At 37.9% G+C, this 24063-nt stretch overlaps 1 protein-coding gene across 2 annotated transcripts in view; it reads left to right on the top strand.

The window, feature by feature from the left end:
• LOC126198090 (uncharacterized) overlaps positions 1-24063 on the top strand; it is a 121938-nt gene that overhangs the window by 66201 nt on the left and 31674 nt on the right. The window contains exon 1 of one of the 2 annotated variants that reach the window (XM_049934693.1): positions 5155-5202. The exons of the other annotated variant lie outside the window; for it this stretch is intronic. The gene's annotated coding sequence lies outside the window, so the exon portion shown is untranslated. Of the gene's footprint in view, positions 1-5154; positions 5203-24063 lie in introns of those variants that run through there. 2 annotated transcript variants of the gene reach the window in all.

Genomic DNA, 24063 nt, shown 5'->3' with positions numbered 1-24063 from the left:
ACACACACACACACACACACACACACACACACACACACACACACTCTCTCTCTCTCTCTCTCTCTCTCTCTCTCTCTCTCTCTACAGGTTTGGGCAAGTAGGTTCTGTCTTCAGATGTGCTTAATCCACGAAAAAGCTTCATAAGGGTATAAAACAAATACAGTTAGGCACTTTGAATATCATGAAGTGATCTGAAATATACATTGTCATACAGTAAAAAGGCTTTTTGCCATGTAATGAGGTGATGCACATTCACTGAAACTTTTTAGACCACTTCATAATTTTTGGTGTGCTTAGTTGTTTTTGTTATAGAAGGTGTGTTTTTCAAGTAAGCACCATTTTGAAATAAAACTAAAACATGTAGACCTTTCTCAGCAATTTTATTTTTAAATGAAAGCCTGTATGTAATCTAATTTTCTACGCAATTCTCACCAATATTTGGAGTGTTTATGTTTCTTCGTGAGTGCTTGAAATGCCTCCTCCAATGGAGAATCCCGTCGACTGTGAAATATATGCTGTAATTCATTTCCTTAATACTAAAAATGTGAAAGTGGCTAAAATTCGTCATCAGATCAGTGAAGAGTATGGAGAAAACATTGTGGTGGATGGAACGGAAATGGGTGAGAAAGATGGCCATATGAATGTGCATGAGGAGGAATGGAGTGGGTGACATTCAGGCATTGCTGATGATTTGATGCATAAAGTTGATGAGAAAGTGAGAAAGAATAGACACTTGACAATTTTGATGTTAAGTGATGAGTTTCCTCAGGTGTCAAGAAGCGTGCTTGTGCAGTTGTTGCCTTTTCTATGAGTATAGTATTCTAAAGCTTTAATATTGGTGGGAATTGAGTAGAAAAGTAGATGAATGTACCGGCTTTCATGTGAATATAACATTACCAATAAAAGTCTATTTGTTTTATTTTTATTTCAAAACAGTACTTAAAAAAAAAAGAAAAGAAAAAAAAAACAGATAATCCATACCTCTTATATCTGATGAAACTTTGTAGTGGATTAAGCTTACATGAAGAAGACAACTACTTTCCTAAACTGGTAATGTGAATATTGATGCAGTAAATTATTATAAAAACTTTTAAAAAAGTTGCGTACTTCCAATTGACAATATGTCAATTTTTAAAAATTTTGAGGTGTGCTCAGAGTGCAAGCCACTGTCCGAATTAAAAAGTGCCTCTTCATTTCCCAATAAATAATTATCTTGGGACATCTACACTGCGCAACAAAATTAGATAATCACTTTTTTGAAACCCTGTAATTGTCTCTCATTCCGATGCGTAAATTTAAAATATGGCTCAAAGATGCCTTCATCTGTAATAATGCAAAAGTGTGGCACTGTGTGACATCACACTCAAGCTCAGCGATGCTTCGAACAACAAAGTGTCACGTCCTGTTGCTTTTTGCCCTGTGAACCGTCAGTTTTGATCACAAAATGTGTGGGAATCAATGCTCCAAGTGAAGTGGTGGTTTCATTGAAGCCCTTTATGTCACTCCCCCTGAGGTGTTTTCGTGTCAGTTCTGATCAACGGTGTGTCTTAAATATTTCCCTCAACCACCCATAAGGAAAACCATGTGATTTCAATTCTGGTGGTCATAGTTCTGACTTTCATTGCTGAGGCGCCAAAGGAAGGGGTTAAATGTGGATAAAAGAGAGTGTGACGATCTTCGAATTGAGTGCATGGTGGTGTAGGGTAGTGAATTACTGAGCTGTAGCCAATTTAATTTTTTGACACTTTCCAAGAGTGATATTGCAGGATGCTATGGTTTTGCACCATTACAAAGGAAGGTTGTAGGCTTCTTTAAGTCAAATTTCAAACTTATGCATCAAAATGGAAGACAATTATGAGGTTTTGAAAAACTGATCCTTTACGATTCACTTTGTAGTTATTGGTGATGGACTCTGTACCAGGCCATAGGATCTAAGAGCTGTCACAAATTTTCCAACTCTTCAGCATATTTATATTGTGAGAAGTTTTAGTGGAAAAGGACGTCAGTACCAAGAATCGTTCCTTGCAAGAACTGCACAGAGATGCGAAATTTTCCTGGAAAGAGATGCAACAAAAATGTTTCCTTGATTTGTGGAAGTGATAACATCATCTTGAGTCTTAGCTTAGTATGACGAAAATGCCAAGGCTGATCTTCACACTAATTTTAGTGGTTACGGAATACGTGCGATTCTAATGCAAATTCAGGAAAGTGTTGATAAGGTGATAGTTTATGCTTCCAGAGTACTCCCCAAGACTGAGATGAGCTAGTCTACAATTGATAAAGAGGGCCTTACAGTTCTTCGAGGCAGCAACGAGTTGCAGTCATTTATTTGGCATAACATCACAATTATGAAGGACCACATTTCAGTATGCTGCCCAGATGGGTGCTAAGGCTTCAGGGGTATGACAGCACAGTCACACACAGATGTGGAATTAACTGCAAGAACACCAACTGCCTTTCAGGAAATCCTTTGGCGGCATGCAGAAACATGAATGAAACCTGAGTCATCGCTGCATTGATTGACATTACTGTAGAACAGGGGGAAGATCCATCACTGCAGAAAACCATAGAAACCTTAAAGGAGGAGCAATGAACAAAGGAGAAGTGCAATTAATGAAGGAAGATTGTATAAGAGGAACTATGATCCTATCATCTGAGCTCATCTACAGCCAACTACCCTGAAGTATTTTCATGGTGTTTCAACATCTGATGTGGCATTTGCCAGATGCAACAAATGGAAAAAATAGTAGTAATAAAGTTAAAGTAATTGAGAAATTTTCGTTAAAAACAAATGTAAAAGAATGCTTTTGGGAATTATAATCTCTGTATTGTTTAGTTACTTGCAGAGACGTGTAATAAACCTTGACCGTGGTTTTGGCAGGTACAGTTAGTCACATAGCTATCCAGACAGGCTGGGGAATATGGAATTTCACCATAGAACTTTACCTATCAGTGCTTGCAGTTGCTCAGTTGAATAATATGTGGAACACCATGCAACAGTGTCACCAAACGTGTCCTAAAACCTGACAAGAGAGCAATACAAAAATTGGTCTTGGGACTGTGGTATGGACTGAACTATAGTCAGAGTCTGAACCATCTCATGTGCTATCATCTGCTTTGTGAGGACAACTGACAGTAATTGTATCTGGTGAGCCATGAGAATTTGTGCATGTAACAGCCTCATTAGCTAAATTCAACACTAATCAATTCGAAAATGACTCAACATACTGAATTTTATTCTTAACAGTTATTTCTCAGTGCGACCTACTCTGCAAAATCCTTACGAACTTTTCAGACTATTTCTGACCACTGTGTATAAACGATCTTTTAACAGGAAACAAATGTTATTGACAATGAGTGCAGTTCAGATTTGTAGCTATAAATGAGAGAGGTTTTTTTTTTTGTTTTTTTTTTTTGTTTTTTACTTAGTGTAACACACACACACACACACACACACACACACACACACACACACACCTGAACTTCAGTTATACCTTTCTGAGTGAAAATTATATTAATATTTTGTAAAAATAGTTGCTTGGTATATAATATCACAAGTCACCTGGGATGCTATCACTGGCCTGGTCTCTACTGGTCCTTTAGACATTTAGACATTATGTGAGCCACTACAAGAATGTCAGCAAGGAAGCACATCTGAAATTCCTTGACAGGTTATCAGATACCGGTACCACCTGCAGCGCCACCATTCCACCAAAATGGCATCAACCTTTGGGAGAGCTTCCCAAAGCAGACAAAGGAGAATTGATGGTTAATAGTATACACTAACTACCTCACCTGTACTGCTTTCTCCAAAGCTATGCCAACATCTGAAGCTCTAGAAATTGTGAAGTTCCTCATAGAAGATGTCGTTTTGAAGCGTGGAGCATCCCATGTGGTGATATCAGCGACATGATGACAGCTCCCTACCACACACACAGACAAATGGCCTCATAGAATGCTTTAATAAGATGTTTGCAAATACGCAAATATACTCTCAATGTGCGTTGATGTCGAGCAGAGAGGTTGGGATACAGTACTGTGCAGGCCAGTCCATTACAGTGTTATTGTCATGCAACCACTCTGCCGCAGACCATGCATTATGAACAGGTGCTCGATAGTATTGAAACGTGCAGTCGCCATCCCTGAATTGCTCTTCAACAGTGGGAAGCAAGAAGGTGTTTAAAGAATCAATGTAAGCCTGTGCTGTGATAGTGCCACGCAAAACAAGGAGTGCAAGCCCCCTCCATGAAAAACACGACGACACCATGACACCACCGCCTCTGAATTTTGCTGTTGGCACTACACACGCCAGCAGATGATGTTCACCAGGCATTTGCCATACCCACACCCTGCAATCGGATCGCCCTACATTGTGCACCATGATTTGTCACTCCACAGAACATTTTTTGACTGTTCAGTTGTCCAATGTTTATGTTCCTTACACCAAGCAAGGCGTCTTTTGGCATTTACCGGTGTGATGTGTGGCTTATGAGCAGCTGCTCAACCATGAAATCCAAGTTTTCTCACCTCCTGCCTAACTGTCATAGTACTTGCAGTGGATTCTGATGTAGTTTGGAATTCCTGTGTGATGGTCTGGATAGATGTCTGACGACCCCCTTCAACTGTTGGCTGTTATCAGTAAATAGACGAGGTCAGCCTGTACGCTTTTGTGCTGTACGTCTCCCTTCATGTTTCCACTTCACCATCACATCAGAAACAGTGGAAATCTTGTATACAGACATATGGCACAAGTGACACACAATCACCTGACCACGATTTAAGTCCATGAGTTTTGTGGAGTGCCCCATTCTGCTCCCTCACGATGTCTAATGACTACTGAGGTCGCTGATATGGAGTACCTGGCAGTAGGTGGTAGCACAATGCACCTAATTTGAAAAATGTATGTTTATTGGAGTTTTTGGATACTTTTGATCACATAGTGCGTGAAGGCAAGGATTATGCTCTTCATCAAGGTGTCAACAAAAGTGCAGAGATACTGTCTATTTCATATGTACGGAACCCCACTACAGTCCAGAGGACACACCACTAATGGGGCTTTTCCAGGAAACTGAGGGCCGACTTGACAACCTTGAAGCTTCGGCAGGAGGGCCTACCTTTGATGCTTAGCATATTGAAGAGGCTATGACAACATGATCCAAAGCATGGATCCTCCAGCACTGCCGTACAGAGGACCAATGCGTGGTATGCTATAATTGTCTTCAGTGAGAACTTCTGAAACAGCAGGTTGCTATTTATCTTGGAGAGAGAGGAATACCATGAGTTGTGCTAGATGCAGTGTGTAATAGCGGTTAGTGTTACTGGCTGGCATGCTGTCAAGTCTGATCACCAGCAGGTATTTGTTATTAGTATTTGTCATCTCCAGATTGATATCAAAATGTCTTATCTTTGCATATTCTGGGTTTCTTGATGTATGTGTAAATTACAGCACATGCTGTCCAGGAGGAAGTTCTGTCTGTAAGTTGGTCTTCATAACAAATGTGCTCTGACTTCATTCATGACCCTGTTTTCGGGTTGTGACATGACAGTATTAATCTGCATGCTCAGAAATTATGCTATAGGTAAACAAAACAGGCAGAAACATACTGTGACAGCAGTGCCCACCCAGTGTGGAAAGCAGTGAAAATGAGGAACCTTAGTACAGCAGAGCCCTGCTATCCTGAACTAATTGAGACCAAACACTGTTTGGTTTAGCAGGAATTTGGAATAGACTTATTTCATGAATAATATAAATTTATTGACTTGTTAAGGTGTAAATTTAGAGCTGTAACATCTGCTAGTGACCTTCAAAGACTCATAGTGCAGACACTCTACCTATCCCACTCCTTTCTGCATTCCAAACACATTATTGCAAATTTATTGTTAAGCTTTGTTCCGTACGTGTTGAATTACTTTACCGAGTCACTGTACCTTTTTTATTTATTATTTATGTTCGTAACCCTTGATGTCAACTGTTAGACATTAAAAATGGCAAGTAAATGAAGTCGTTCTTTGCTTACTTTAAAACAAAAACTTGAAGTGTTAAGAAGACTGGATAAAGGAGAAAGTGCTTACTAAATTATAACTCAAATATGGTGTTGGAAAAGCAACAATTAGTTACTGAGAAAAAATTACATTAAAATTGAGCAGTTTTGTTCTTCTTCGAGTGAAATAATTCTTGAAAAGCAGCAAAAAAACCACTGTGCCTCTATTTGAAAAACTTGACAAGGCCTCATTCTTGTGGTTCACTTAAGAAAGAGCAAAAGGAATCCCAATTTCAGGTCCTTTGCTTATGGATCGTGACTGGTCATTTTCAGCTAGTGTGATGTTTTGGACCATTGGAAGAAAAGACAGAATTAGACAGCTAATGATTGCTGGGGACAATACATCAGCTGACAGTGAAGCAGCTGCCAATTACGTAAAAGAATTTAAAAACCTTGTTTCTTCTCAGAACTGCCCACTGCAGCAAGTTTACAATGCAGAAGAAACCAGATTGAACTTTAAGGCTTTGCCTACCAAAAGTCTTGCTTTGCAAGAAGACAGATCTGCCGCATGGTTTAAAATGGACTAGCAACATCTGTCTTAGCTTGCAGTAATGCCTTGGCAACAAACAAACTTCCACTGATAATAACAGGCAAATCAGTGAAACCATGACTGTTCAAAAACATTAACATCAACTCACTTTCTGTGTATTATAAGAATCAAAAAGATGCTTGGATGGAGCACGATTTACTCAAGGAATGGTTTGAGCACTAATTTGTCCCTAAAATGACCATGCCTAACCGTGCTTTGCTGTTACTAGACAATGCTCCATCCCAACCAGAAGAAACGAAACTTGTTTGTTGAGACGTCAAAGCAGTTTTTCTGCCACAGAATTTAACTTCAGTTCTTCAGCCTAAGGACCAGGGTGTGTTGCAGGCCATTAAACAAAAATGCTGCTCCAAGCCTTACTTAAAGAGGATGAAAGTGGAACACAATCCTGCAAAAACTTCAGAAAATTACAATAAAAGATGTGATTTGCTCGTTGGCTGAAGCATGAAATAACACACTAAAGGTGCATTACAAAAATCATGAAAAAACCTCTGTTGTACATTGGAATTTGTTGAAACAACTTCTCCACCAGTGAAAGTCTGTGACCTCCTCATGCCAGTCAAGAAAATCCCTGGCTGTTAAGACACAGAAGAAAGCTGTGTTGAGGAATGGGCTGCTGTTGACATCAATGGCAACGAGAAGTACGGAGACGAAGACATTGTAGTAATGGTGCAGGCTCATCAGTTCAGATCGACTCAGAGGAAAGCGAGGAGGTGGTGAACACTCAACCTGAACTCATATCACACATATACATGGCAAATGCCCTTGACCTTGCCTTATGCTATGTCAAACAGCATGCTTCATCAACACCAAATGATTTTATGCTCATGCGGGAATGGCGGAACGTTGCATCCTCGAATCAGTTCAGAAAAAAGGACAGACTTCATTTCTTAAGTGTGTGTAAATTGGTTGATTTTTGTATTTAGTAGTGATTAAAAGTGACTCTCAGAACTGAATAAATGAAGACAATGTGTACTGTACTGTAACTAACCAGCTTTCATTCCAGTATGGTTTCAGGAGTTTTCTCAAGCTTAGGCTCTATATATGTCTCTGTTGAACTTCTTTGCATAATAATAAATGTACGTTTCTTCCAATGTGTTTTTGATTTCTCCTGTTTTTAAGGTATAAAAGTCGCTATTTTTTTCTGACTCTCTTTGGAGTAGGCAGATTTTTGGAATAGCGGGGTTTAGAATAGTGGGACTCCACTGAGTGTATTGCATGTAAAAGACACAAACTTTTGGTACATTTATTTCAGTTGCTACTCTGAAAGGACACTGAAAGGAAAATGAAATTACATTCTACTAGCATTAAATATGTATTGGATGTTAGAATATCACTGTTGGAATTCATGGAACCTATGCTCTTGCATAGGGGAAGGTAATCAGTATAGAGATTAAATATTAGTTTTGGTACAACGATGATAAGGTAATTAAAGAGTTGCATTGAACATTTCAAAGTTATTTAAGAGTCACAACTAACCTTTTTGACGTTTAATATATTCGTGACATGGATACAATTTCTTCAGCATTATTTGTATAGTGGCAATGTTAAATGTTCTAACTGCTATTTTTTAACAAAATGCATTTTCAGTTCTATTGCGTTCTCAGGAGTCTGTTGCATGTCCCAAGACTTGTTCCAAGCACCAAACCATGGAGAAATTGTTTCAAACATTCATCATAGTGAGAGATTGCAATTATGATCCATCAAACATGCAAATAACTAACTCATTTCTTGTAGTGTTACTTTTGCTGAATGTTTGATCCATGTAAGTCGTCCCTGATAAACCTACTCAAAGCAGTCCCTAAATGGGGCAGTAAAATGGTTATACAAAATTAGCTTAGCATTTTTTTGACACTTTCTGGATGCGATTTCTAGAACACATTTCATTAGATATTACACACGTATGCCAGCACTTTTTTCCAGTATCCAAAAGACTTCTAGATCTCAGTCTTTGGGATAGCATTTAGCTGTGTCAGTGATGCGTGTTAATGTCATCTATACTTGTAAACTGATGATCCTTTAAGTGCTATTTATTTTGGAAAATAGAAAAAAAGTCATATGGAACTATGTCTGGTGAATATGGAGACTGGGACATCATTACATTATTGATTTGGACTTAAAATTCACAGACAGGCATTGAAATATGAGCAGGTCTGTTATTGTGGTGCAAAAGCCATGAACTGTTTTGCTACAAATCCGTTCTCCACACCTTCAGTTTACTTCACACAAATGGCGTTGAAAGGTTAAGCAGTATTCCTTATTGATCATTCAACCTTGTGACAAGAACTCATGATGAACTATGCCACTAAAATGAAAAAAAAAAAAACATACTTAGTGTAACCTTCACAACTGACTATTTTGTAGAGCTTTCTTCGGTTTCTGTGATCCATAATGCTTCCACTGGTACAATTAAGCCTTAGATTTGAAGCCATATCTGTAACCCACATTTCATCATCTGGTATGACATGTTTCAGTAATTTGCATCATTGTTGATTTCATTTAACCGCTTCTGAGCAACTTGCATTCTCTGCTTTTATTTTTTTTATTTTTATTTTATTTTATTTTTTTGTTTAAAATTCAACAATTTTTGAACAAGTTTTGCTGTCATGTTTCATACCGAAACATTTGAAAAAATTGCATGGTATGCACCATTTGATATGCGAATATCATCATTGACTTCACTGATCATAATTCAGTGATCAACAATATTTTTTAAAATATTTTCCATAATTTCATCTGATCCAGGGTACTTATCATCTATAATGTCTTTACAGCTTTCTTTGAAACACTTATACTACACATAAAACCTTGTTTTTCTTACAGCAGACTTGCCAAAAGCAGGATACAAAAGTTCTAAAATTTTGCTACGCTTCCTTCTGGTCTTACATCAAAAATTAATGCAGACTACTGATCAATTTTTATACTAAATAAATAATTGCTGTTACTGCCAGAATAAACACCTTTCTGGCAGCTGACAACAGACTAAATAATCCTATATGGCTAAGACTGTACATGTACTGTTCAGATGTATTTACTAACACAACAATGAAAATATGCATCAATCAGACAAATAAACCACACAAAGTTACAAAATTCATGTTACTTTTTCAACATATCTCTTACATTCAAATGTAATAATCTGTCTTGAACTCAGCAGTAATCTCCCCAACCAGCATCAGATTAGAAGTTAGTGATTCAGTGACATCAGACCTTTAACAGTATATATGTATCCTATGACCAATACAGCAATTGTCACTTTGTAAAATTTTTGACTAATTCTGCAAGAAAAAGTATGCCAATGGAATTATTTGAATTATACAACCTGACACAGTTAGTGAACTTTTCCAGTAGAATACATGGAAACAGTAGCCCAGTTATAGATAACATCTTCACAGCTTGTTCTCTGTCCCAGTGAAATTAATAATGGCCTGTTAAAACATGATACACAAATTGTAACACTGAAAGGAATTGAGGCAATCAATATTTAAAATTATGAGCCCACTTCCAGTGCAGACATTCGAAGGCTGTGCCAAGAGACACACTTTGTAAGAAGTGTGCAATACAGACAACTAGAATAACAAATGTAATTAGATTTGTGTAAACCTTTATTGCTTTCTCTGACAATTTCTTTCCATTAAATTGCAGGAAAAATGCAGTACTAATAAGCAACTTATTTGGACAACTCATGACATTGACATTTGAATGTAATGTAGGACAAAAGAGCTGTCTCATAAGACTAGTCACAACATAGCTACAGATTTCACTGCAGACAATGTTGCAAAGTGGTTATGGATGTCATTAGACTGGCTGAAACAATGCATAACACCAAGAAAAGAAGGCAGTGACATAATAAAATTAGCATTATGTGATTGCTTGTTAAAGAAGTACTGGGTAATAATGTGGGTCTGTACCATATTGCATGTCGTCTTCCTGTCAATATCTGGCAAGTTAAATCAAAATTTTATTTGAACAAGAAAGTTTTTAGAACTTCCAGAAACTGGTATTCTGAAACAATTATATCACATGCAGCTACAGGAAATAAGCACAGAGGAAACTGGATCAGATACTAAATTACTGAATAGTAAAGACTCGCTGTGGATATGATAGAATGTCAAGCAGACTATCAGTCCACCACATAGTAAGCTCTGTTCTCTCATCTTTGTAATGTATCTTTCAGATGCAGTGAGTTTCCTTACAGATTAAAATAGTCATTAATAAAAACCATTTCATAAAAAAGGGAGAAAGTTGCAACATAGACAATTACAAACCATTATTGTTGCAGTCAGTGTAGTTGAGGATTTTTGAGAAAGCCATGTACAGGAAAATAGTAACGCTTTTCAGTACACACAATTTGCTGTCAGACTTGAGTATGGCTATAAGGGTGTCAACAGGAAATATGGTTTCTTTTGTGTGTGAGATACTTTCAGGTTGAAATGCCAAGTTAAGGACAGTGGGTATCTTTTCTCATTTAATAAAACTTCTGTATAAGCTGGAAAATTATAGAAAGGTGGAAGAATCTGAACAGTATCAAAATAAGAAATGGAAGATTGCACTTCTGTGCCAACAACCTGGGAACAGTTTCATATGTGTCACAGGCATGCTGTTAGGTGTGATGTGTCACATGAGTCTGTTTATTTTCTTAATATAAACTGCCGGCAATTGAAACTGAAACACGATGAAAGCGGCATGTGATGAACTTCAAACTGTCATCAAATGTACTACATGATTGGATATGCAAATAATTAGCACTTCAGTACAACTGCACAGCATAGTTAGGAATAACACCATCTATATTCTGTATCTAAGGAAAGATTAAGCAGCAGGTTTGACATTCAGAAATCACATTTGAAGGTTGGTGCTTTGTGAGAATGTCATGGTATGCCTCATGTAAGAAAGGGAAGTATTTAGCAGTAAGTGTGTTGAGATTCGACAGCAACAGAATTGTTGCCTATTAAACTGCAGTTTATTGGTCTGTTTTATCGCTGGTCAAAAGTCAATGAATGTCATGTGAATATGGGGCCATTGTGTTTGAGAAGACCATACTCAATGCGACACGAGATGTCAATGATTCTATGTCCCCATCTGCCTGAAGGGATAGACATATTGTTGTTTTGTGTTGTATCACCATGTCATGTACTGTAAGTTAAGAAACTGACTTGTCCGCAGCAAGATGAGTATCCACATGGCCAGTGTAGAGACGTCTGGTGCACCACTGTCTCTCAGCCATGTGACTGTTGTTGCAGTTTCTCTTGATGTGTTAGTAGAGACAGGAGCACTGACAGTGGTGCACCCAAGGTGGCACTACATTGTCTTTCCCTACATGCCCTCATTCTGCATATAGTATCACAATAGACATATACCCTTGTGTGAAGGCTCTGAAAAGGACAAAGATTGGTGGATTGCACTGTCATACGAGCCCAGCATACAATGTGATAGTGTGGGGTGCCATTGGATATGTAAAATGCACATCTCTGGTTCATATAGCTGGTAATTAGGACAGCAGGTATTATATTTCTGATGTATTAAGGCTGGTGGTGATATCCTATCCTCAAGGTCTCTGTGATGTCTTTCAGCAGGGTAATGCAAAAACTCACGTTGTGTGTGTGGTCCTAAGATGATTCAATACAGATAGTGTTAGTCTGTTGCCCAGGACAGCATGTCCTCAGGTTTTCTGACTCATTGAAAACAACTGGTCACGGGTTGCAGACAGTCTGGTGTGCCACAACTCGCCAACCATTATGACTGACAGACTCTGGCATGAAGCTGGAGCAGCGTGGACCGAGATATCCATATCTGTTACCAAAGCTCAGTTGATGCCATTCCCAGCCAGGTTAAAACTGTTTTGGTGCCAGAGGTGTACCAGATTCTGCATCCTGTCTATCCCCAAATCACCGTGTGCGTGCGGGGGAGGGGGAATTATCTGCCACTGATATTGGCAGGTGATTCAAACATTTCTGTGTGTGCAAATAGCTTAATGGGTGTTTTAAATGATGTGGAATGTAATGTAAATGATTAACTTATTATTTGTTAATTTTTCTGTTTGAGTTGAACTGAAAATGTATGTTGATAGTGACTAGCCTCAGATGGTCCATTCATTACTGAACTATTATATGACTGGCTCTGAAATGCTAACTGAAAATAACATTTATATTTTTAGAGGTAGTCATAACTGTTCAGCTCCAAACATTCTGTGTCCTTAATGTTATTGTGTACAATACAACAAGTTAGACAGGCGATATACAGATAATGGTCGATGTTCTATAGGCCATAGACAGTATGCACAGGTGGCTGCCAATTTTTTGTCTGAATTTGTATGGTAAATACTGTCACTTGTTGACATCACAAGACATAGTTTTGACACTTGCACCATAGCAGAAATTCTAGATTGTTATGTAATATATGGCTAGTATACATTTAATGTGGAGTAAATTAATGTCTGGCATGATACAGTGTATTAGCCATTTATTATAATGTTTCAGAAAAAATAAGAATTGACCAGGTAAAAATGAGTTACAACTGTTTTAATTCTGATGGTCGGAAACAATTTTAGAGTTTGCTGCGCGAATATTCATTATAGAAGTTGGTAGTCTCCAAGCTTATATAGTTTTTTTCCCAGCTTAATATTTTAGATGAGAACATGGTGGATCAAGTAACTACGTCTTATACCAAAGAAATTTGGAAAACCTACTTCTTTAGTGATATTTAGAAATACTGAAGTATGAAAGCTTAGTAAAACAATATAAAGCATGGTTTGATGGATCTTCTGCCAGGCACTTAAATGTGATTTGCAGAGTATCCATGTAGATGTAGATGAAAATAATCACACAGTAGCGATTTTTGAAAATGAAACTTCTGCTCTTAGGAATACCTGCATTTTCTGGATTAGTAATTAACTGTAGAGAGATTGTGATTCAGGATTTGTCAGGATTTCACAAAAGCAATTTGAGTAAGAGAAGAAGAAAATAATGGGGTGTAATGTAGAATATTATTTACTGAGCTACATGTAACATTATGGCAGACGGGCAGAATGATGTGTACATAATAGTGATAAGAAATTTTCAAAGTTGAATTTTGCCTTCCAGAGATGATAAATCAGTAGACGTGGTGCACTATCAACTGAAACCATTTTCTTTCTAAGACAGTTTTTCAGCAAGTGGACATTTATTTATTCTGAATACTGCTGAAGCATCCAGCTACAAATGCTACATCTGCTGTGCCATGCATTCAGATCACACCCTTCCTCTTGTCTGGATATTTCAAAATGCAAGCAGATACAAATTTTAGACAAGATAAAGTTCTGTTAGGTTTAGTACAAATGATGGGGATACTCTCTTTGGCACAGAATGTGAAACTTCGAAGTTGCAAGTATCAGCGAAAAAATGCACCTCCCAAATGACCTATGTAGTGAATAGCTTTGAGTGGACTGACATTTTGATAAGCTTCTCTCCTCATTGCAATCCTATATAGTTTCGTACCCTCATGGCCGTCATCAACAGTACTGAGTTAGATTATATCTACTGCTCCATAGATCAACAGTAAGGCCAAAATGCACAAGAGAACAAGTCACTGCAGACAGAGAAAGAAGCACTGAGAGGCAGGCAGGCTTGCAGAAAGGACACTGTGTGTCTGTCTGCTGCTTGATGCTTCTTTCTGTGTCTGGTGAGCATAATAATCCTTGTAATATGGTGGGGTAGGTTGAGCATCATTGGTTGTCTTATGTTATTCATGTAGCAGAGCATAATGTTATTGACAGGCAGGAAATGCTCCTTCCCACACACCTAATACATTTTTATTCAAATGCAGAAGGAAGAGGAAGCACAGAATATAATCAGACATGAATGAGTAAATGTGGAAATACATGATGTTGTTCAAACAAATATCAAAGGAAGCATTTCATGAAATAATCAACAGGCTGTCCAGGAGTGGGGTGACTATAAACAACAGAAAACCCTCTTTGCTCTCCAAGTATCATAGCCTATTAAAAACATCCAGAAGGGCCCAAACTCGTTACTTTATTTACATTTTAACAAGCAGGTATGTAGCTAAGTGTAGACCATTGTGAATGCAGCCAATAAAAGTAATTAATAAATTACCTTTACAAATAAGGTTGGAAAGAAACAGTACAAATGAAGTCCAACATGCAAGTGCATAACAATATACACATACGGATTTGCGGGAAACAAGAACTGAAATTTATTCCAGTGTACACTTGTGTCAATTAACAGTATGGAGTAATGCCCAGTTGGAGGCTTAGAACAAGAAACTAAAAATAGCTAAACAGGAAGACCAGAGAAAAAGATACTGGGCACTTAATCCTAAGAACCTGGCATATTTTGTAAACAAATGTTTTGGCTGTGGTGAAATTTACCTGCCACAGAAGTTCTCAAAAACACAGAGTTTTGTTCACAAAGGCCACTATATGCTATATAACTCTGGGCTAGCACTAGTGCCTGTACTATTACCTGTACTATTCCCCAGGAGCAGGCAAGTAGTAGTATAGCGTTCAGTATTAAAACTTTCACACGTTTAAGCAATGGTGTACTTGCCAAGAGAATTCGGTTTCAGACCTAGAAAATGGACAACTTTTTATAATAGTGGTTTGAAATGTTCCACTGATTCTTTACCTTGATATTAGGTGGTGAAGTAAAATCTGATCAGGAGTTAGGACCTCCTGTAGTTTAAATTTGCTCACCTAGTTATTTGAGCACATTCACTAGCTGCTTCTGATGAAACTTCTTTTCTCAAAGTGCTGCCGTTATTGCTGGAACTTAACAGTAAAAACTGAGCACCCAGTTCTTGAAATAATCACCTCTCATTAACATCATCTCATGTACTGTTCTCTTGTTTTCAATAACTGTGAGTTACAGAGTTGTTATATTATTCAGAACATCGCAAAAACATTGATAAAGACAAAGTCCAAAAATGTTCTGCTTTACTCAACAGATTATATTTGAGAGTATCCATGTAAAAACTTTCCTCTTGTCCCCATGATGTCATAGGCATTGTCACGGCCTCTCTTCCTCTGCGGCACATACCATATCTACAAGGTAGGATCCAACAATACAGAATAAACGGCCTGCCCAGGAGGTAATGTGAGTGTGATATGATATTTACCATTGTCCCGGCTTGCAGATAGGCTGAGTCCATCCACCTCATGCTACATACTCATGCTACATCCAAGTAGTAGATTATTTAGTACATTACAAAAATAAACTTTTTACGGTGGCAATCGTCATTCATCGGTTCAAAAAATGCTTGTGCGGCACAAATTCATCAGAGTGATTCATTGCACTACAAATTCAAGAAATGTTAGATGAAGGAGAACGTGAAACAGGCATCTTTCTTGACCCAACTAAAACCTATGACACATTAGACTATGGAATTTTGAAGAAATTTAACATACATGGAATCTTCTTGTAGAAATAGTAAACAGCTAATTGGTTGCAAAATGGAAGGTTTATTAAAACTCTTTTACAATGGATTCAACGTTTATAGAAAGTCTTCTTTAGAAGGAGATGAATTAAAATACAGCTGAAAAGCATCAACCAGATATAAAATTTCACTTCCATAATAATTAAAATATGCACAACATGATGGTTGTCGTTTGCTGTTTCCTCATCAATGTACAGCTAGTGTCACATACTCAGCACTTGCATAAGGAAAGCTCCTGGCAAGAGAGGGCACTATAGTCTGATCCACAAATGATGGTGGTTTGCGCAGGTCAAGAAACAGGTGGGCACTGCATTATTGTTGATTCCAAGTGACAGCTGCAGTAAAAATATTCCATTTTTGTGTTACTTATAGCTTTATGTGTCATCTTCAGTTGTTTTAATGTTTGCATTTAAGTAAGACACTTTGCATAGTTCCAAAAAGTTTGCAATGAAAAATAGGAGTCACTATGATTTTGCTTTTGGTGAATGTTAGTTAATATGTTGCTCCATATGAAATATAGCTAACATTTAAATTTTTCTTCAGACTTCAGTGGAGGTGTCTAACTGTCACCAATTCTGAGACAGTTGATCTAATGCAGCACACTCATTTGTGGCCATGTGCACCAGGATAATGCCAGAATGAAATATCCGTAACATTCCTCTGTTTCATAAATGGTTTGAGATACTGAAATGAGATTTAGACAAATTATAGCATGCAAAGAGAAGAGTATTTTGCCATATGGTTATTATGCAGAACTTCATTACCTATCATTTTATTCCACTAACTATAGAGTTTTTTGATGAAAGAATGTAAGAGCCTTTGATAGCTGGTTAGATAAAAAATGCTGCGGGTTTTGGAACAGCATAAGTGAAGACATTACACATTAATTTTTGTACTGAGGATGTGCTTTTTCATAAGCTATTGCCTTACTTTTCTCAGGCTTAATAAGATTAATAAACAATTATTTCAGAATTCTCTCACAGTTGCATGTGCACAGCATCTTAGTGAGGTGACATTGTGCAAACTGCACTGTGTTTTGGCAAAAGAAGCAAATTTCAACATGGCAACAAAAGAAGCGTATGTTTTACTCAAAATTCACCACTCATGACACTACTCTGAAAGTTATAAATGGTTAAAAAGCCAGGTTAAAATAAATTACTGCTGTTGTTGAATTTTCAGTGGAATTCTTTCTAGGTACTAACCAAAGCAGAGTTCACAGTAGTTATTTTTGAATGATCACCATGCCTGTGTGGGTGGGGAAGGGCTCCACTCAACATCTACAAAAAAATGCTTGTAGGCTTCAGTTTAGAATGGCAGTTCCCCTCCAGTGCTCGGCATTTCCCCTACAGAGTCTGCCCACAACCCCCACCGCTACTGCTCTCCCCACACGTGCCCTGTCAATTGTGCATCTGCCGGTCACATTATGTTGCCTGCACTCTACATGCATACACGTATTACCGAGCGAGGTGGCGCAGTGGTTAGCACACTGGACTCGCATTCGGGAGGACGACGGTTCAATCCCGTCTCCGGCCATCCTGATTTAGGTTTTCCGTGATTTCCCTAAATCGTTTCAGGCGAATGCCGAGATGGTTCCTTTGAAAGGGCACGGCCGATTTCCTTCCCAATCCTTCCCCAACCCGAGCTTTCGCTCCATCTCTAATGACCTCGTTGTTGACGGGACGTTAAACACTAACCACCACCACCACCATACACGTATTGTGCAGTCGATCTAAGCATATAGACTGATCAGCCAGAACATTATGACCACTGAGCTACTATCGATGTAAACCTGTCCAGGTGACAGTAGTGCCACCTGGTGAGGAATGACTGCTACACAGTCAGTAATATCAGTGAGCATTCTGTCTGTGTGTAGAATGGGGAAGGTGTGCGATCTATCGGAGTTTGACCGAGGACAGATTGTGACAGCTGGGAAGCTCGGCAAGAACATTTATGAAACTGCACAAGTTGTCAGGTGTTTGAGGAGTGCTGTGATGAGTGTCTTCAACGCCTATCGAAACCAAGATGAAACCATGTCCAGATATAATGGGGTAGGGTGACCACCCTTCATTACAGACGTTGGACACTGTAGGCTGGGCAGAATGGTAATACAGGACAGGTGGTGAACTGTATTGGAACTAGTGTCAGACTTTGTGCTGGGCAGAGTACAAGTATGTCTGGACACAGTACACTGGACACTCCTAACAATAGGCCTACACAGCCAATGACCCATACATGTTCCAGTGTTAACACAACAACATTGGCAACTTTGACTGAAATGGGCATGTGACCATCGGCACTGGACATTGGCACAGTGGCAGAGTGTTTGATGGTCTGATGAACCGTGATACCTTCTTTATCATGCCGATGGGAAGGCGTGAATCCATTTTCTTCCAGGGGAACAGCTCCTTGACACCTGTACTGCGTGACGGAGACAAGCTGGTGGTGGCTCCATTATGCCCCAGGGAACATTCGTATGGGTCCAATGGAGCTTGTGCAAGGCACCATGATGGCCAAGGAGTACACTGGTACTCTGGTTGTAGACCATGTGCACCCCGTTATGAAGATCATGTTTCCCAATGGCAGTGGCATTTTTCGACAAGATAATGTGCCGTGTCACTAGGCTATGAGTGTGATGGAGTGCTTTGACGAACACAGTGGCGAGTTCCAGTTTATCCGCTGGCCACTCAACTTGCCAGATCCGAAGCCGATCAAACACATCTGGGATGTGATTTAACATGATGTCAGAGCTCATCGCGCCTCCCCCCCCCACACCTGTAATTTATGGGAATTAGGTGCCACGTGTGTGTGTGTGGGGGGGGGGGGGGGGCGCAGATGTGGTAGCAACTCCCTCAAGTGACCTACCAAGACCTCAATGCTTCCATGCCACGATACAGTGCCACTATTATCTGTGCCAAAGACGGACATATCGAATATTAGGTAAGTGGTCATAATGTTCTGACTGATCAGTGTATTTTGCAAATTATGTCTCTCATTCGCTTGTGTAGAATCTGTAACTTACCATCATTATCAGCCATGGCAACTTGCAATAAATGGAATACAAATTCAGTAAATAACTCACTACAGTAACGTTTAATGTTCATGTTGGATACGACCTTCACAGCAGAATGCTCAGACCAGTACTGAACAGTCATTGGCTATTGGGAAATACATGAAGTAAGTGGGCGAAACAAGCCTAAACTCCATCGCCATCATTTATGGCTCCAATTATAGCAGTATGTGCAAGGAGGGTATGTGATAGTTAATTAAACTTTATCATGTTAAACTTGCTTCAAATGTTAAAATTAAAATTATGATATTAAAAGTCAAACCATATTTAGCCTTGTACATATTTAAAATTCATGAAATTGCAACAAGTAATAAGTTACCATCTAAAAACGTCATTGTGGTAAAACCAAATTATGTATAACTGTGAATAGTGGAAATAGAAACTATAGCATAAGGAACCAGCGTGTGGAAGAGGGTGAAAATGGAGAAGAATGGGGGCAGAGGGAGGGAAGGAAAGGGGAAATAGATAGGGATGGTGGTGGATGGAGGAACAGATAGTTAAACGTGTAATTCTCAAACACTTCATACCTAAAAAGCTGTGAACATCATACGTATAAAAATATATGTTACATCATAACGAAGAAGAAACACAAGTACCACTTAACATAAACAGGTGAGGAAAATGACATATCCTATAGTAATATGGAAGCCTGAGCCATTTCTCTCTTATTTTAATGAAAGTAGGGGTATAAAACTATCTAGAAAATTTCTTCTCTTTCAACATTTTGTGGACAGAGAACCAGCAACTTTTAAAAATTCCTTAATGCATTTATTAATGGTTCTGTCAGTAGTTGCAGTATTTATATCAGGCGACTACTTTCAAACCTTACAGATTCAATTTCAAGTCTGGCCTACATAGTTGTCAGTGAACAATGACTACAAATGTGATTTTACAATGAAAAGTTCAAATGTAACAGCAATTAATTATTTGAATACAAACGCACCTGCATTGGCAGTGCCCAATCTTAATAATAAACATCAAAGTGGCAACACATTAATTATAAATGTTTTCAGAATGATACCTCTTACCAAGTCAAACTCAAGATCTTGGTCAACAAAGCCAAGAGCACCAGGAAACTTTCAGTGGTGACAGCATCACACCTCACGTACAAGCACATATCGGCAGTCAATGGACATGTCTTGTTTTAAGTGTGGACTTTCCAAAATGTGGGTTGTTGTCTGGTTTAGTGTGACCATGACGTAACTGTGCCACTACTTCACTTACAGATCACTGGCATATTACATCATATTATTGCTTACCACAAGGATAGAGCCTGGAGTGTACAAAGTTTAACATGCCGAACCCTGCATTACAACAGTGTTTTCATAATACACAGGGCAATCCCCCCCCTTCTCCCTCCCCCCCACTCACACACACACAAATGTTTCTTCTTAGTGCTTAGCGTGTTTGCGTGTTTTTAAAAAGTGCAACTTAAGGATTAGTTTCCGTAAATAGTAATTTGAGTACAACAAATTACATACAGTGGCTGAATACTTACAAATTAACCCGATTATTTTATACTTTTGTTGTGTTTGTGCTCCCAAAAGATGTCTTGGTGGCTGGGCAAAAAATTATGCATTACAATAAGGATAGTGAGTCTATAATTGGATGTGTCAGTTGATCAACCACAGCTTATCATTGTGTAGTCATACTCCCTAAATTGACTTGGTGCTGGTAGTGACATCTGTTTTTGTGATTTCTTGAACTGCTTAATACCATGTACATTGGTAAGATCACTGTAAAGTAAGCATTCCATGCCTACTCATGTACATGAAATGTCATTTCTTAATTTTAATTTCTTTTTAGCTGAGGGTATGTAGGTCTTCCCATGTAGGCTACAGATAATGACCTTCTCAATTTTCAGCTACAGCATTAAGTGCCCAAAATCGTGTATGATGATCTCACACTGAATAAACAGGAAATATCACACACTGTATGACACATAGCACAGTGTTTTGTATGAGAGCACTTTGTGGTGGATATCATATCATTTGGGTGTAATCCATAATTAGATATGCTTGTCAAGCCAGCAAGCATGTTGAGTCATGATATTTGAACATTAAACAATGTTTCGTAGAAGAGCGCCTAAGTGCATCTGTAATTGGATTAGCATGTCTAGTTTGTAAAGCGGTCAGGTCATGATGTTTGTATCTGACTTGTGGTGTAATTGTGGGGGCACTGTATGAAAACATAAAATTGTTGGGAATTATGTAAAATGCTTGAGTATCCATGTTTCAATATTCATCCTCTGTGATTTATGATAAAAGGACTCGCATGGATAGATATTCACTTTGAGTACAGGCCAAGACAATTTCAAGGTGATCAAGCATGACGAAAGTCGTAAAGATTCTGTGCTACGAGATGCTGTTTTAGTAGGACTGCGTAACTGCATTTTTTCCTTTTCTTTAGGGAACTTATTGACTAAACAAACAATATGTATTGTTTTTAAATGTTTTATGTATGTACGCTCTTTAGGTATGCGGACTTTTGGAAGACAACCATCTGTATGTATAATGCAAAATTTGTGATGGAGCAATAGATGTGACATGTTTAATTGGACTTTATATTAAATGTGACTGGTTAATAAAGGCACTGCAATGCTCGCTAATTTAATTCGATGTGTCCATTGGCCATGGACGCACACTTGAACATGAAATGCTGATCTTATGTTCAAATATGTAAGTGGTACATGTGACACTAGTATTTGTATTTGTGGAATACATGTACATCTGTGGTTGTCGTTTACTGTAGTGATGTTTGGTTTAATATAGATGTATCCTTATTTAAAAAGTGACGGGCCCATTGACTGCAGATGTGCACTTCTACATGAGGCATGACTTTAGCATAATCGAAAGTTTCCTTGTGCTGTTGGCTATGTTGACCTCCAGTTTGATTTTGACTTTGCAAGAGGTATGTTCGGATTATGGCATTTATAAAGTAAGTGTTGCCACTTTGATGTTTATTATTATGATCACGCACTGTCAGAGCAGGTATGTTTGTATTCAAATAATTAATTTCTGTTGCATTTGACCTTATTATTTCAATACCACTTTTTTTATTCACTGCTCACTGACAACTATGTACTGATTTTTGTAGCCTCAGTAGCTCAGGCTTGAAAATGAATCTGTAAGGTTCAAGACTGGTCACCTAATGTAAAAACACTGCAACTGTTGACAGAATTGTTAATAAACACTTTTAGAATATTTCTATTTTTGAGTTACACCTGTTCATTTAAAATGCACCTATCTTTTTGAGTGAAATGTTTAAAAATTACTAATTCTTCTTGCAGGTAACACCTGTAACCTTTACTTACTTTATACAAAAGTTCTAAGTCTTCTAGTTCCTGATGTTCAGCAAAAGTGGAATTGTACACATTTACTCAGGGTGCTCTTTACATCTTACTTTAAATGGCCTCCCTGTCTGCCCTATGTAACAGTTAGGACAGACATTACATGTAATCTTATAAGCACCAGTGTTTGTGAAACTATCATCTTGGGTTGTGATAGAATCATGTGCAATACATTTCCTAGAAAAGGTATAGAAATAAACTTATAACTCTCACTTCCTGTGTTCAAGCTTCTATTGACCAAAGTTGAACACCTAACACCAGGTCTCTCTCTCTCTCTCTCTCTCTCTCTCTCTCTCTCTCTCTCTCTCTCTACAATATGTTCAACCAATCTGGGACATTTCCTTTTGGAAATATGCAGTTTTAATGGAGTGCGCAGAGTGCGATGTATTGCAGGGTGGAAAAAAGTGGTTTCATGGGTGTGTGGATTACATGAGACAGCTGTAATGATATTGTCTACAAAAGTAATTTTATGGAAAATGGCGAAGTTGATTTTGTTGTTAACTAATCTTAGTTTTAGATCCAGAAAATTAAGTTCTCTGTTACCATTTTGTATTTTGTGAAATTGATTTTCTCATGATAGTGGTTAAAAGCATGGAACATTTGCTGTAGACCTTGGTCACTGCCATTAAATACTATTAGTATGTCATCTGTGTAATGAGCATAGAAAGAAATCGTACTCTTCAAAAAGGGATTACTCTTGAAAAATTTTCTTTTAACACATTTACAAAAAGATCATCTGGAATTCCATGTAACATAGCTAAATGAATTGTTGCTCATACAGTTTCCCATTGGACTGAAAATAATTTCAATTCAGTACTGTCTGTAATAAAGTCAGTATTTCAGATACTTGTACCACTGTTAATTTTTGTTGTTGCTAGACATTATTTTCAATAATTTTGAGAGTATAATCTACCAGCACATTAGTATACTCTTATGATGCCATAGGATATCAACTGAGAGGAAGGGGCACACTCATTTTTAACTTATTAAATAAATCAGCAGTGTGTTTAATGGAAAACTGTTTTCAAATACAAAAGCTTCTTTGATATTAGTGTACAAAAATCTTGCTAGTTTGTGATGTGGAGTGTTTATCCCATTAACGATCGGATGAACTGAGTGGTTTTCTTTATGTACTTCGTACTGGCCTCTCACAATATGGGGCTTAGGGTATGTGTTAATTAACTTTTTCTTTTAAGATTCTTTCATGAGATTTTTAGCTGTGCCTAAAATAGACCTAATTTCTTTTTTGTAATTTAGGGTTTGCATCATTAATAATCTTGGAAATGTCATTTTCCTTAAAAATGCTAACATTTTGTTACATATTCACTTTTTTAGGTGATAAAAAGCGTATTTCCTATATCAGCCCTTGTTACTAGAGCCTCACTGTTCTTTAATTTACAGTTAACACTAGAAATAGTGCCTCTTTTTTTGTTGCAAATGCTTATTTTTGGCTACCTTTATTTCTTTTTTAAAGTTCATTGTATCATGAACAATTCTGGTCTAGTGAGATTTCTGTATTTTAGCAGAATCAAGAGTAATTTTAAGGTCTACAGTAAAATTATCCGGCACCTTAGAGTCATGTAGCTGAGGTACAAAATTATATTTAAAACACATTTTCTTGATGTGT

The sequence above is a fragment of the Schistocerca nitens genome, chromosome 1 (assembly GCF_023898315.1).
Source record: "Schistocerca nitens isolate TAMUIC-IGC-003100 chromosome 1, iqSchNite1.1, whole genome shotgun sequence".
Classification (NCBI taxonomy): domain Eukaryota; kingdom Metazoa; phylum Arthropoda; class Insecta; order Orthoptera; family Acrididae; genus Schistocerca; species Schistocerca nitens.
Note: the sequence above shows the minus strand (reverse complement) of the source record. Positions and strands in the feature narration are given on the sequence as shown.